Here is a 14376-nt window from a genome sequence, read left to right on the forward strand (position 1 = left end):
AGAGACAAGAGAGGGAAGGCAGGAGAAGCCAGAGCCTAGTGTGGAGATCAAAGATCTCAGCTTGATGCCTGCCAAGGAGTTGGGTCTCAACTGCACTCCCCGTATGTTGACATCCTGTGACCTTTTTCTGGTTACTCACAGCGAGTACAGCAATGTCTAGACCGGTTATTGTTGTTTAGACTAACCTGTTGAAAGCTCCATCCACAGGTGACCTCAGAATGGCATTCACCATAATCAAAGTTCACGTTCAAAGTAGCGTGCGTGGGGGTAGGAGGCAGGGAGGAGTGGTGAGAGAGGCCAAGGGCAGGGGGAGGAAAGAGCACTGGTGACATGCAGGAAAAGCCTGGAATCCTGGGTTCCAATCCCCTGTGCCACCCTCACTGGGCGACCACAGGAGACGATCATTTCACCTCTCTGAGCCAATCTGATCACAGGGGCTGCAAGGTGGTGTTTGTGTCTGTGTCCCCTTGGTCTCAGTCTGGGTCCTGTGAAGGTTGAGGCACTAGGCACAGACCTTCTGCACTGGGTTTGAGAAGACAGATCAAAGATGATCATTCCTGCTTCTCCTGCTTAAGCTGGAACTTGTGGACCAGTTGATGCCGAGGATTGACAGTAAGTGAATCTTAGTGTATCAGAGCTGGGAGGGCACTTAGAGGCATCCAGTCAATGCTTTGATATTAGATGAAATGAACGCCAAGAGAGGGTGGAGGAGCAATTGAGGCTCTGACCAGATAGAGCTAAGCTTGTCCTCTTGGGCTCCGAGGACTCCCCGGGGGACATCTGTGTTTGGCATTCTGGGCTGCAATACACCAGTGGTCACTGATTCAGAACCAGCCTGTTCCCCACCCTGTGGCACCACCAGCAGGGCCTTCCTGACCTTGCCCATCGAACCCCTAAGAGAAGAGAGCCTGCGCAGTCAGGCCTAATGGGTGAATGTGGCCTTCCTGTCCTATTGCAGTGGTAGCAGCAGCAGGAGTGGGGAAAGTGGTCCAAGCACAAACAACAAAGGTGAAGAGTGCAAGGGCAGGGTGGGAGCCGGGCGGCCCCGTTCCAGGAGATAAGGCTTGTGCTTGTGCTGAGGCAGGCGGTGCCTGGCCCACAGAGCGGGAGCCCGGTGGTGGTGGTGTTCTCAGTCCAAAGCGGTACTCCCCTGGGGTTTGTCAGGAAAGGCCAGAGCCAGGCACTGAATGGCTGTGCCAGCCTGAGAAACCCCAGGAAGGAGGCTTGGCGATGAGGTGTTTAGGCCCTGGCTAGATGGTACAGGCTGGGCATCCCTGGATCCCGGGCATGATTGCTGCCAGTGACTAGGGAACTTTGGAGCAAAAGGCATTCTGTAAATCTCCACAGCACAGCCAGGAGGCCTGCCTACGGTGGCTGCCAGCCCTCCTCACCTCGGGTGAGTGAGGAAGAATGTGGAAAAGCTAGGCGGGGCAGGCCCCCAGGGAAGGAGGCCGTGATCTTTGTGCTGTATTTGTGTAGCAAATACCATCCCAGGCCTCCCAGGTCTCCCGGTGCCACCTCGGAGCTGCAGATATGGGGTACACAGTCCAGAGCGACATGGCCTTTCCTCAAGGCACGAATCACCCCCACAAAGCTTCCTCTGGGTTCTTCAGTGTGTCCTCCAGGCCCTACCTGCTCAGAGGAGAGGAGATGCCCTGGCTGCTTCTGAATGAGTGATGGAAGGAGAGGAGCAAGTGGCCAGACAGACAGGCCCTCAGTCCCCAGGCCTTCCACCCGCTAGCAGAGAGGGAGTGTGATCTGGGGCTTCAGCAGGTCTGGGTTGGGGGGATGGTGGAAGGAGATGAACAGACTGGATAAGCCACTGATCTTGGCCTTCCAAGATGAGTGGTAACCAAGTGCTTTCAGAGTCAAACATTACATCCTTCAGATGTGGACAGACAGTGCTCCCACCCTCTCGCCTCATGTCCTGAGAAGCCCAGCAGTACCTCTGCTCCTGCTCTTTGACCATCCCTTCCTCCCTCTTCCAAACTTCCTCTGCCCCCTGGTCCAGCTCAGTCCTCTGTCTTGCAGGAAGCTTTCCCTGCTGCACCAGCCATTGCAAGCCTCCTGCCTTTATCTGCTCCTGTCCCTGCACCAGTCTCAGGCAGGGCGGGGAGCTGGTGTGAGAGGCAGCAGAGAAGGAAGGTAGGAAGAGAGCAAGGCCTGGGCCCTCTACAGTTGGGCAGGGGCCTGGAGTGGAGGCTGGAGGCCACCAGAACTCCCAGGAAAGGAGGCCTGAGGGGGTGAGCATCTCTTAGGAATCTGAGCCAACATGGGAAGGATAGATGAACAATGGGAGCCCTGGTCAGAGAGCTGGGCTTAGTGGGGCTTGGCAGGTGCATCACTTAGGGTACTAGTTGGGACTGTGGTCAATGAAAGAGACAGGGAAATGGGGGAGGGGCTGGGACCTGGGTCTGGGTGTCTGTGGATGGTGAGGCAAAGTCTGAGGGCCTACCATCTGCAGCCCACCCTGGGACTCTAGGCAGGAGGAGCTGGGTGGTGGGGCACAGTGACCTGATCTAAGTGGAAGTCACTGGAGAGCCCATTTGGGGTACAGAAGCAGTACCCCCATTGGTGGAGCTCTCCTCATTAAATGGGACAGGACCCCTTTCCTGAAGGGGAGCTGGAGTGGAGCTCATGGGAGGCAGCCTTGGGAACTTTGAATGAGCCTTTGCCAGGGGCAGCTCTGCCCCATCCTTTACTCTCACTCCCGATGCCACAAGTGCATCTGTGCCCTGAATGGGGCCACTGTGGGTAGCGGAGGTATTCTCAGCACCAGCTATCACAGCCTGACCCAGGTTACCACCCAGCCAGCCAGCCCATCACACAAGAGGAGCTGAGCATGGTGGGACAGCAGGCATCCACTCATTTTGAGCAAAATATGGCTCTTGGCATAGCCCTGAGCCAGTCTCCTGCCGCTACAACAGGCCTCATGGTGGCCTGGGTGCTCCCTACGCTCCAGGGGAACAGTGTCTGAAGGCCTGGCCAGCCATGCACCACACGCTGCAGGACTGACTGGCAACAAAACATGTCAGTTCAATATCATTTGTCATGAGGGAAAAGCAGATTAAAGTCACAAGGAGATACTACCGCACATCTACTAGAGTGGTGAAAAAAAAAATTGACAAAAAAAGTGCTGGTCAGGATGTAAAGCAACTGAAACTCTCAGATGTGGTGGGAGGGAATGCAAAATGGCACAGCCACTTTGGAAGACACTTTGGCATCCTCTTATAAAAGTAAGCATAGACTTACCAGGCAACCGAGAAATCTCATCCCTGGATATTTATCCAAGAGAAATGAAGTTAGTTTCACACAAAAACTGGTAGGCAACCATTTAGGTGGCCTTATTCGTAATCACCCCAAACTGGTGTCAGTCCAAATGCCCTTCAGCTGGCACATGAATAAACAGATTGTAGTACACCCATATGGTGGAATGCTACTCCTCAATAAAAAGGAATCAGCTACTGGTACGAGCGACAGTAGGGATCAATCTCAAATGTGTTATGCTAATTGAAAGAAGCCAGACCCAAAAGACTCCATACTGTTGATTCCATTTACATTTTGGAGAAAGCAAAACTCTAGGGACAGAAAACAGATCAGTGATTGCCAGGGCCTAGGGGTAGGAGTGAGGTGCCGGGGATTGACTACAGAGTAGCACAAGGGAGCATTTTAGGGTGATGGAAATATTTTACATATTGGTTGTGGTGGTGATTACAAAACTATGTGTTTATCAAAACTCATAGAACTATATACTACAAAGGGTGGATTTTACTGTTTGTAAATGATACTTCATTAAACCTGACTTTAAAAACACACACATATTAATCACAGCCACTATTTCTGAGCACCTAGTAGGCACTGTGCCAGGGGCTTTGCATGTTTTCTCATCCGTCCATTCATTTGATAGCTCATTCAGCAAGCATTACTGAGCTCCTCCACCCAGTGCAGCACAACATCCAGTTAATCCTCCCTAACACCTACAAGGTACACGGGTCCCTGAGTCGTATAGGGAAACCAGCAGGAAGATGTGGCTGGAGCCCAACACTGGGGGGCCTGCAGGTGAGCTTAAAAGTTCTCTATGGGTGCATTTCATGGCAAGAGAAATTCCTAGCTTTGTCAGCCTCTCAGGGGAGTCTGCAGCCCAGAAAGAGAGGTAGAGGTGAAGGAACAAAGAGTGATACCCTTGTTCCGTCTCCTTGGTGCTGGCCCTGCACAGGAGGGCAGGCCGTACCCGTCTTGGCCCTGAGCGCAGAGCCTGCACTGGTGTGGATTGTGGAGGTTCTAGGCCCACTTCTGTGTTCAGCCTTCTTGCTAGGTGGCTTGTCCTCTGCTTTGGAGCCTGTCCGTGTCTGCCCAGCTCAGATGAGAGTGGCCCTGGCTTCTCTTGTGAGACTCCAAATGTGGAAACCCCCTGAATAAAATCACTGTGGGGTACACATGCACAGGAACATTGCACAGCAGGAGAAATGAGCAAACCAGATCTACGTGGACCAACACAGAACCATCTGAAGGATACAAGGTGGAGCAGAGAACAAATGATGAGATGGACAACATATGACACCATTTAAGTATGTTGTAAAGATTCACGATAGTACCATGCATTGTTTTTTGTTGTTGTTATTTATTTAGTTTTTTGGGGGGAGAGGGAGGTAATTAGTTTATTTAACTTTTTTTTTAATGGAGGTACTAGGGATTGAATCCAGGACATCATGCATGCTAAGCATATACTCTACCACTGAGCTACACCCTCCCAGCTAATAGTACTATGCATTGTTATGATGATAAACTTAGGTCATAAAAATATAAAAATATGAACAAGAAAGGTACATACTAACTTCACAACTGTTTCAGCTCAGGGGAAGACATTAGCAAAAAGAGATAAAAAAAAAAAAGGTCAAGAGGCTAACAAACAAATTTAACCAATCAGAGATGTACGAGTTAAATCAAGGGGCTGTATTTCATATTGTTGTCTGTACTTTGGGCTGAAATATTTCATGAATAAATAAGCCAGAATGAAAACATTACAATGAGTGAAATAAGCAAGACACAAAAAGACAATTATCATATGGTTCCACTTACATGAGGTACCTAGAGTAGAAATTCATAGAGACAGATAATAGAATAGTGGCTCCTGTGGGGCTAGGGGGGAGGGGGAAGGGGGAAGGGGGAAGGGAGTCATTGTCTAATGGGTATGTGGAGTATCAGTCTGGAAGGATGAAAAAGTTTCAGAGATGGATGGTGGTGATGATTGCACTATAATGTGAATGTATTTAATGCCTCTGAACTGGATGCTTAAAAATGGTAAATTTTATGTTATGCATATTTTGCCACAATAAAAATAAATAAGCCAGAATAGGCAAATCTATAGAGACAGAAAGTAGATTACTGGTTACCTAGGGCTGAGGAATATGCTGGGAAAATGGTGGAGGGGTGGGGGTGGGTGGGTCATGACCAAGGGGTGTGGGTTTCCTTTTGTGGTAATGAAAATGTGGTTATGAAAATGTTCTAAAATTTGTTGTGGTCATGGATGCATGACTCTTTGAGTATACTAGAAAACATTGAATTGAACACTTTCAAATTTTATTTTTTTTATTTTTGAGGGGGTGAGGCAATTAGTTTTTCGTGCATGCTATGCATGCGCTCTACTACTGAGCTATATCCTCTCCCCTGAATTGAACATTTTCAGTGGGTGAAGTGTGTGGTATGTAACTTACAGCTCAATAAAGTTTTTTTTTTTAAAAAAAAAAAAAGGCCGAAAGGAGGCAAATCCTTTCTGTGTTGGCTCTTCTAGTAGAAGCCATGTTCTGTCTGGTCCCAACCTATCTCTGACATTTGTGTCATGAAGTCATCAGGAGCCCAGGGCCTCCTCTACCCCAACCACCCATGACATGGGGAGGGAGCCCCGCTAGCGCAGCTTCTAGGGCTGGAGCTATTGCCACATCCATGGGGCTCTCAGATGGGAGCAGAGTCATAGGCTCTGCAGAATGAGGTTAATGAATCTGCTCCAGGCTCTAGAGGTTTTGAGCCTTAATTAATACTTGCAAGGCCCTCAGTGACTGTGAAATCAGAGGTTCTGTAAATCTGCACATCAGTGGCCTTATTAGTGTCAGTGCATTATGCAGGAGAAAGAAGCCAGCCTTCTTTATCACTGTCTTAGCTCCTTGAAGAGGCAGGTCCCAAGGTGTTGAGGCTGGGCCGAAGCTGTCTCTCATAGCCCCTTATCTTGCATTCCAGGCCACCACCAGTGTCCAGGTGGTCTGGACTGGTCTTGTGATCTAGGGCAGCCACCCCAAGCACCGTGGCCAGGCTCCAGATGGAGCCTAGGTGTCTGCTTTTGGGGTCTTCAGAGGGCAACTAGGCAGAACACCCCCCTACACACAGCAGTCTTGGCAATTGTCCCTCCAGGCCTAAAGAAGGTGGAGCATTTCCTTTTCTGAAAATCTTAGGATTCCAGTGAGGGCTGTCCCAGGCAGCCATCCTTTCTGTGATCAGTATGTTTCCTAGGATTGAGCATGGGCAGGTGTTGTGGGGCCCTGAGGGCAGGACTGGCTCTGCCCTCCACCCTGGGTTCTCCCAGGCTGCACGCACAGCCTTTCTCCTTTGTTCTGGTGCTGTCTTCCCAGGGACGGATCCTCAGACCACCTGACCCTTTGAGCCACCAACCCAAGAGCACCTCACACTAGCCTCTGGGGCCCCTGTCTATGTTGGCATCTTGAACTAGTGCAGGACCATCCCCACCTGGCAGAGCCTTGCTGCCCTTAGGCACTGTGGCCGCAAACCCATTTGTAACCACTTGGGTGACTCTCTGGCAAGGGAGGTGGGAAGTAAAGGGAGGCATGGGTCGGGAACCAGGGTCTGTGGTCCTAGGTGCCTTCAAAGACCTGGGGACCTTTAAACTTAGGGATCCTGGAGATCCATGAACTTGAGGGTTGGCAGCGCAGGGTATCTGTGGACCTGGGTATCTACAGCCCAGGGGCCCCATAGTTCCCTATACCTCCTGACCCTGGGCCAGCTTCTGGTATGTGAGCCTCTCTAGCCAACCCCTTCGATGGGTACCTGCCACATGCACTGCTGTTAGGAATGGCACAGTCTCCCCTCCATGTAGGTTCCTGTTTCTGATGACCTGTTTCCCGGCTTTCCACATTTCCTCTAGCAATGTGGCATCCTAATGGATGCAGCCTGCAACTCCTGCCAGGTAACTCTGAGGATCATGAACGTCCTCCTTCATGTCAGCTGTCCCTCCTTTCCTCTCTCCCTCCCAGCTTCCTGTCATCCTGTAACATAGTCAGTATATTTCTTATCTCTTTCCTTAACCAGGGCCTGTCAAACCAGAAGGGACTGAGGCCAAAGCCAGATGGCCCCCCTACAAGAGATGCCTCTCCAAGCTGATGTGGGTCTCATCCCCAGCCCTCTCAGGGAAGCAGTGTAGTGTTGTGGTGTAGACCTACAGGCTCTGGAGACAGTTTCCTGGGTTCAAACTCTCTCTACCTCTTATCTCCTGTGTGACCCTGGGTAAGCTGCTTGACCTCTCTGTACATCACCTATAAAATACGGACAATCATAATACAGCATGGGGTTGTTGTGAGGATTAAATGAGATCATGCATGGGAGGTGCTGGGCCTGGCATACAGTAAACACCTAAGGAAGACTGGCTGTCAAATGTGCTAAACTGGCTGCTTCTGAATCTCCTTGAACATCCGTCATCCATGCCTGACAGCATGTCCTGAGAGAGTGGCCAGGCATCTTGCCCAAGCCAAGGTGACCCCTGTCCACAATCTGCCCTCAGTCTCCTGCCCCAGCAGAGGAAATGCTGCCCACAAGAGATGGATGCTGAAACCCCTCCCCAAAAGTGTGTCTGTGCAGCACTCCTCGTAGATTCCCCACACACTCCCCACCCAGCACCTCCCGGGGCCCGAAGTAGGATGGAGGGGCTGCTTAATGAGAGGGCGCAGGCCTCTGCCTAATCAGACCATCCCAGAGGCAGCTTGGAGAGGTCAGCTTTCTTTTATTTATAGTTAAACTTCTCTGCCATTATGGACCATCTCTAATTGGGGAGCTCTTTTATTATGTTTTCTTTATGTTCGCTTCATGTGGATGAATGGAAAAATAAATGAAAGGGAAAATCATGGTGTTGTGGTTAGGAAACACTGCCAGGGAGAATGGTAGGCTTCATGTTTGCTGCCTTGGTGGCATGGCTGGGGTGTCACAGGGCGTCAGAATAAGACATGGCCTTTCTTAGGTATAGTTATGAGGTGCTCATGGGGCAGGGCGCCTGCAGCGATGGGAACTGACTGGAGCTTGAACTCTTGCTTTGCCATTGGGAACCTCTCCAGGCCTCACTACTTACATTTAAAATGGGGCTGGAATGCACAGTCCCCTTAGAGATGACAAAGGAAGCTTAGCAGCAAGTGCAAGAGAGGTTGCAACCCAGTTCCAGCCTGCCCTAGGTGTCCTAGACCCCTGTCCCATGTCTTTTGAAGCCCAGGGAACCACTGCCCCTCCCCGCCTTTGCAGTTACCACTGCTTTGGGAGGCAGGAGAGCCCTGAGTGACCAGGCCAAGATGAGAAGAACACTCCCATCTGCAGTGGGGACGGTCCTGCAGGCCCCATGGAGAGGCAGGAGTTAAGGTGGCCATAGTGGGTCATGAGTTGCAGCCACAGATCTCCCTCTGCACGAGTCCATTTTAGGATGGTGGCCTGGCATCTCTTACTGTGGAACAAGGCCTGACTTATTTTAAGCTGGGTGGAACAAAGGGCTTGGTGTCTCTGTGGTCTGTGCACATGGTGAGGCTGTGGTGGGAGGGACACCAGTGGGCCCAGCTCTCAGCCCTCATCTGACCTCTTGTGGGTCAGCATGCCTGCAGGGGTGCTCATTCTCCACCCAAGGTCTGGCTTGGTTCCCCTCAGGGCGAGTGGACAAGGAAGGTCCATCCTTAGGCCCTGGCATGAGGCACTTGGACAAGGCAAGGCAGATGCTAGGGGTTGGCTCAATGGTCATGTCCAGAGGCTGTGGCTGGGTCAAGCTCACTCAGGCTGAGGGAGTAGGAGCATCTTGTGAGGTGGAAAAGATAGGGAGAGGATACAGGCAGAGCGGGGCTCAGGAGGAGCTTTGGAGGAGTGGGCGGTGGTAGGTGCACAACTGTTACACTTGAGCTGGACTACCTGGGGTCAAGCCCCTGCTTGGCCAGTTACCAGATATTGTGTGACCTTGAGCAAGTTACCAAATCTCTGTTCCTCTGCTCATCTGTAAAATGTGGATAATATCAGTAACTTATACCAAGGAGAACTGAAGCTTGAATGAGTTAAATGGGATACACTGAGAACCATGCCTGGCACTTTGTGGTCCCTTGTGGCCCAGACCTGCCACGGACCTGCTCTGCTCCTCTGTGATTGGACAACAAAACAGTCAGGCACCTGTCACTCTCTTCCCCCATGAGGGGCAGGAAAGGAAGGAGCCTCGCCTTGGGGCTGGCAGTGAGGCCAGTCCTGGCTGCTTCACTCCCCAGGTGTGTGGCCTCCAGCATGTCACTGGGCTTCTCTGAGCCAGTCCTCACTGGCTATGTGGGGATGATGATCCCTACCTCAAGGTTCATTTGAGGATGGGGTGGGAGAACAGATGGGAAGACCCAGCCTGGGGCCTGCGTGCAGTAGATGGTCAGCTCCTCCCACAAGGCCTCAGTGAGTCACTGGGGTAGCAAGGAATCCTAGGACCAATATAGCATGCCCTGGCAGTTTCATTTCTTCATTTCTTCACCAGTTCACCCCCTCCTTGCCAGTGCCACCTCCTTTGACCTTGTTCAGGCCTCTCTAGGCCTCTGTTCTGACCCTCCAAGCCATTCTCCACACTCAGAATGAACCTCAGAACATAAGAGTCAGAGCATGGGACTCCCTGCCTACAACCATCTATGGCTCCCCACTGTCCACAGGGTAAGGTTCAGATGACTTGACCTGACCTATTAGACCAATGTGATCTGTCCCTGCCTGCTACTCATCACCACTCCCACAGCTGCTCCCAGCATCTGCCATGCAAAAACTACACAGAGTGAATTGTTTCCTGGACATGCCTGGCACTTCCTGTCTCTAACTTTTCTGTATGCAGTTTATGAAATGAGCTGGATTGGGCAACCCCCGCCCCCTTCCTCCTAGTCTCACCTCCACCTATTGGAAAAAACCTCTCAGGCATGCTCCAAATCTTTTGCAGCCACCCTCATCCTCACATAATCAATGATCTATCCTATGTAAACCTCTCCCTACCTCAGCACAGAAGCATGTGATGGAGCAGGAGGTCGTAGTGTGCCTGTCTTTTCTTTCCTGCTCCAGCTCATTTGGTAGCTGCTGTGTGGTCCGTCTCTTTGGGGATGGACTAGGGTCGGTGGGGAGTGAGGTGGAGAGAGAAGCAAGAGGACCAAGAAGGACTTTCTTGACCCTGAAGCTGGGATCTGACATCCTGGGCTTCTCCATGGCTGAGGGGTAACTTCTGGGTCTTTCTCAGCTGGGCATTTTCATGGCTCCTTCTCATTCCCTTCCCACTAGGAACATCCCAGTGCAGTTTTCTGGCATGGGGTTCACCTCGTCCATGGCCGCTTGTGACCTGCACCAGCCTCTTTCTGCCGCTGCCCCTCACCTGGAAGGAAGCTCTCTTAGGCAGGATCCCTTTTTGATGACCCCAGGCAAGCTCCTTTCTGCTAGGGATTTGGGGGTGAGTGTGGAGCCCACTCTGTAGGCATTTGTGACCTACTGTGGGAAGTTTGGATGTTAGCAGTCTGAGAATGTGGGGACTCCTCCAGAGGGTTTGAAACAGGGCAGTGAAATGATAGATGTCTACTGTACCCCTCCAGGCAAAAGATGATGGTGTTTTTCCTGGGATGGGAGCTAGGGAGGACGGGGGAGCAGCTAGAAGGTGGAGTTGATGAACTTGCTGCAGGTTTGGATGCAAGGGACAATGGAAGAAGAAGAGTCCAGTGTTTGGGGACTGAGTAACTGGGTGAATGGAGGTGCCAGTCAATGACAAGGGAGAAGTCTAGGGTGGAGCACGTTGAGGGGGGCAGAAGTTGAGAGATCAGGCTTGCTCATGCAGTGTTTGAGATGGAATTGTCAGGAGGCAGATAAATCAATGCCAGGCTTCTACTAGTCCATATGGTGCCCTTGTGCAAATGAGAGGAGGGCATCCTTTCCTTCAGGCAAGTGTAGCCTCCCACCAGAACACATGGCTTGGTGAGCAGAGCACAGCTGGCCCTCAGCCCTATGAGTCCCCTTGGCCATGTACCCTGGTGCAGCAAACAAATTACATAACTCTGTGTGATAGCCCTCGATGTGCAGGTCTGGAGCTCAGGGGAGCATTTGGGACTGAGGGAGAGCCATAGCTTATGGGATGTTTATTTGGATGCTATGTGGGGAAGTGAGTCCCCAGCCAAAGTGGAAAGGAAGGACCAGGGATGAGCCTAGGTGGGCTGAGAGACCTCCCTTTCCTTCTTTTCCTGAAGGTGAGGCCCTGCTGCTTCCCTACAGCACTGAGGAGCTGTGAGCCCCTTGGTCTTGTCTTCTCCAGGTTGATCCTGGGGAGTGGTGCAAAGGTAGGGGTGAAGGGGCCTCGCTCTCTGTCTCTTCTCATTGTCCATCCTTGATGCAGGGATGTTGACCTCTGTCACCATGCTGATGTCCTCAGTGTCTCCGAAGGGTCTCCACAAACAGGCTAAGCACCAGGTTGAGGGGAGGGACATTCAGAGTGCCCCTTGGCACCCAACAGGGGAGGAGCAGGACTAGTCAACCAGGCCGCAGAGACCATAATGGCTGGGGAAACAAACAGCCAAGTGTGATAGAGGGTAGCTGGTGTCAGACTTCCTGGGTTCGAAGCCTGGGGCTGGTTCTTACCAGCTGGGTGACCTCAGCAAATCCGTTAGCAGCTGTAACCCTTAGTCTATCCTGTAAAATGAGGATGATAATAGTACCTACCTCATAAGGCCGTGGTGAGAAATGAATGAGTTTTTTCACATAAAGCAGTTAGCACTGTACTTCAAATTGCAAGCACCCACCCCATCATTATTAGCTCATATGATGTGTTCTAGAAAAGCCCTTCCCAGTGGAATCCCAAAGCCCCCTGTTAGTTGCTGACCAAAGCAGGAGGAGAGGAAGTGGTAAGTGGCCTTGCTGAGCTGGTAAAGCACAGAGCTGCTTCCTGCCACCCCGACCCCAGCCCTCAGCCCTCAAGGGCTCACATGGCCAGAGTGAGCCATGTGGAGGTAGCTCAACGGGGGCTCTCCCCATGTCTAACACTTCCAGTGAGGGCGATGTCACAACTCCTTAGGACCAGTCCAGAGCTGCCCAGCCCCCACCTTCTATGTTTTCCTGTGGTTGTGCATGAAGCCTAATCTTACTGGTGAGTCCTTTTCTATCTTAAGAGCAAAAGGGAAGTAAGCTTGGCGTGGGAGCCTTTGTTATTCCACCACCAGACCTTCTCTTCAGCCTCTATGGAGTCCTGAACCCCTTTAAAAATCTGATGAGTGCCTTAGACTCTTTCTCTAGAAAAAAGCCTCCCAAATACATATGCTCACAAACCAAACTGCAAGATATCCCATCTTTTAGGAAAGGTTCTGATTTTAACTTGATAGTTAAGCTGGCAGACTTTGAAGCTGAATTTCCTGGGTCCCAATGCTGCTTCATTTATTCACTAGCTGTGAGACCTTCAACAGGTCATGTAACATCTCTAAACTTCAATTTTCTTATCTTTAAAATGGAAGTGGCATTAGTGGCTCCTGCATAAGGTTTTGAGAGGGTTAAATGTAGGGTAACTAAGTTGTCCCATTTGGGACATTTTTATTTTTACACCAAAAATCCCGCTTTCAGGGAAATCCCTCAGTAGTGGATAAACCAGGACAGCTGGTCTTCCTAGTAAAATGACATAATGTCCAGAAATCAGTTAGCCCAGTGCAGGCAGTTCGCCCAGGCTCTGTCACTGTCAGCGGATACTGTTGGTCTTTTCCCTAATTAATCCATGTGATAGGAATGTTGCCCTGATGATCAGGAGTCCAGGACTCGGTTTACCACTCTGTCCCCAACCTGCTTTAATGGCTTCCTGGGCAAAACTCCAGCCTCCCTGGGCCTCAGTCCGCTCACCCATCAAACAAGGGAGATGAACTTTAGAGTCACTGGGGATTCCTCCCTCTAAAGGCTATGAGATTTATTCAGGAATGCCCTCCCGGTGCCTGGTAGGAAAGCCCTGAATGTGGATGAATTTGCCTGCTTGGCATGTTAATGAGAAAAGCCTGCATGTGTGCTAGCAACACAGCCTGCTCAGGGAGAAGCCTGGATTGGAAATTTCATTTGCACATCTTCCCAGCCACACCTCCTCACTAGGGCCGAGAAAAGTTGGGAGAACCTGGAGACCCTTTTCAGTGTGATTGTCCTGAGAGTTAGGTGGCCCAGCATTTCGGACCCAGCACCTAGAACAGAACTTGAAACATGGTAGGTACACAACAAACCTTTGCAAGGTGAATGTATACGTTTGTCTGGTGATTGAATCAGAATAGCTTGGGAGGGAGAAGCAATGCCCTCCAGGGGTCCCAACCCCAAGAGTGCCCCTCTTCTGATGACCCAGCTACTTCCAGACCCAAGGGCTCCAGGCGTGTCACAGGGTGAGCCAGCCCCGGAAGGGCTGCCAGTAGTTTCAACAAAAATGTCGGACACGCTCCACACTACACAAGGTTATTGATGCAGTGCCTGTTGCATCTCATATTTCACATGATGCCATATGGCTCTTATTTTATTCTTCTTTTTGTTGCTTGGAAAATGGGAGCTGTTTTTTTGAGGCCACAGGATCCCTTCTTGCTGTCCTAACACCTGACCTGGGCTGTCTACTGGCCCTTGACGTTGAACACGCATCCGCTCTGGAATTGGGCATAGAGATTACAGCAGTTTTCAGAAATTTGGAGCAACAGATTATTTTACTGAAGAAATAGTGAATTCCTCTTACTAAGAAGAGTTCTCAAGGAAGCTGAATGTTGTGGCCAAGGTACCAACTTCTTCATAAGGAGAGTTGGGGAGGCATTCTTTCCTTTAAGCCGTAGCATCTAAGGTGAAAACATGCAGGTTTGGATTGATTTGTCACAAATCATGTGTTTATAACTGGAAAGTGTCCAGCAAACCCAGCAGCGATGTGAGGGCACCTTGGGGCTCATCTGGCTGTGGAGAGAGAGGCCTGAGGTGGTACAGAGGGGGCGGTAAGGGAGCTCCTCCCACCTCTGGTGATAGAGTTCCCGCTGATTCTGTGCTGGCTTTGTCGTTACCTGTATCTACCAGGCTGTACACCCACAGCACGTGGATTAGCTGTGTCTTGTCCCCTTGTTGTGGGTTCTGCACTGCCCATTCCTGGACCTGGCC

General features: G+C 50.9%; 1 protein-coding gene across 1 annotated transcript in view; it reads left to right on the forward strand.

The window, feature by feature from the left end:
• The first annotated feature begins 576 nt into the window (after window positions 1-576).
• ZFP90 (ZFP90 zinc finger protein) overlaps window positions 577-14376 on the forward strand; it is a 52981-nt gene continuing 39181 nt past the window's right edge. The window contains exon 1 of the mRNA XM_072967610.1: window positions 577-612. The gene's annotated coding sequence lies outside the window, so the exon portion shown is untranslated. The remainder of the gene's footprint in view (window positions 613-14376) is intronic.

Source organism: Vicugna pacos, chromosome 9, assembly GCF_048564905.1.
Source record: "Vicugna pacos chromosome 9, VicPac4, whole genome shotgun sequence".
In the NCBI taxonomy this organism is placed as follows: Eukaryota; Metazoa; Chordata; class Mammalia; order Artiodactyla; family Camelidae; genus Vicugna; species Vicugna pacos.